We start from the raw sequence: 1,825 nt of genomic DNA on the forward strand, positions 1-1,825 counted from the left end.
CTCACTACACTCATCTACACTCACAATCACTCACAACCCTGAACTCAAATTTCTAGCCTAGATCTCTTGATCTTTTGGGGTACTAATGTAGATGGTCCCCTAAACCTACTAGCCCTAGGGTTATGGTTTGGCTAAGACCACTATGTAGAGGACCCAAAATGAGGTTCTCATTGGTCCATGGCTTATTGGTGATGCTTGGCACCTCAAATCTACCAAAATACCCATCTTGGCCTTTTACCCCTAAAACACCCCCAAATTACCAAAATACCCCTCTTGGACCCAAAATTCCAAAAATTCCAAAAATTCACAAAAAATCCTAAATATTCCCAATTTCATTACTCTTAACTACCACATGACCCAATTTGGCCAATTTGACCATCTTTAACCAAAACCCCCAAATTGCGCTTTAAAGACACAAATTTCCCCAAATCCAACTCAAATGTCCATCAATTGGGTCTCAATTGACCCCAATTCCAATCCTAAACTCAAATCCAATTTTGATATGACCAAAATACACTTTTAATTTTGATATGACCAAAATAAACCAAATACAAGCTCAATTGGTCCACTATTTGAGCCCAAGAACCCATGGCCAAGTCAATTGGCCCCAATTGATGTTGAAAAATCTTGATAACATTCTTATACATCAAAATCAACCATCAATTGACCTTGGTGAAACCTAAAAGCCATTTGATTTTGGCCTAAATCCCAAATTCCTAAATTTATCCCCAAATTGGCTAAGTCCTCAAATTTCACCCAATTGATTGCCTTAACGTCCAAATTGGAATCCAATTAATGTTTAAAACTATTCATGAGGTCCTTATTGAACATTTACAACAATAAATTTGGACTTAGCCCAAGGCTAACGCAAGCTAGACCCAAGCCTAGCCCAACATGACCAAATTGATTAAAGTTCAAAACTCCTTCAAATTGACCCCCCAATTGGACTAAAAACCACTTCAATCCTTCACCAAAGTTGTTCCTTATGATCATCTACACAATTTTGATCAATCAATTGGGTGGGCCAATTAAAAGGTCTAGCCTAACGCAAACCCAAGTTTTGGTCATTTGCACCCACTTGGACCCATGCACTAAATGTGACCTAACCACCTTAAGGGCACCAAATTAACTCCACCACAGCCATTAGTTGGACTTAGTGACCAGTCCAAACTCCATGAAATCACCTAAATCAAGCCATGGACCAAAGGTCCCTAGAACTAAGGGATCTTATTTCCAAAAATGCACATGCTTAAGATATCTTTGCCAAATCCAAGCACATTTGCATTAAATTGCTGTGATGGATTCCTCTGGGTTCCCTGAGCTCCCGCTCCTAGCCCCCTCCCCCTAGTCGGCCAGCCAGCCTAGTGGCCGGAGAAGACCAAAACCGAGAGCCACCCCCATGACACTTCATCCAAATCAAACCTAGAGGCCAGCTCATCCAAATTAAATTGAAGAGCTCCTCTGCCCTCCACCTAAGCACCACAATGCACCCAAACTTATGCCTAGAGAAGAGAGCCACCCCATGGCCATTAAAAACACCTACACAGTCCACCAAACTCAAATTAACTTCACCCACACCTTCACAATAGTGAAAGAAGCCAAAACTCTCCAAACTTCGGACTCTCCAAACTTCACACAGAGCTTCCCTAAGATCCCCTCAGTGCATTCCAACCATTTTCCCTCACCCATTCCAATTGTCGGAGCTAAATTTTGGGCTTGAAACCCTGCCGGAAACCAGGACAGAACCCAATACACCTCCACACTCCACCAAACTTCAATTTCTTATGCCTACACCTTCACAAGAGTGAAAGAAGCCAAAGCCCCA

The sequence above is a fragment of the Phalaenopsis equestris genome, unplaced genomic scaffold (genome assembly GCF_001263595.1).
Source record: "Phalaenopsis equestris unplaced genomic scaffold, ASM126359v1 Scaffold234953, whole genome shotgun sequence".
Lineage (NCBI taxonomy): Eukaryota > Viridiplantae > Streptophyta > Magnoliopsida > Asparagales > Orchidaceae > Phalaenopsis > Phalaenopsis equestris.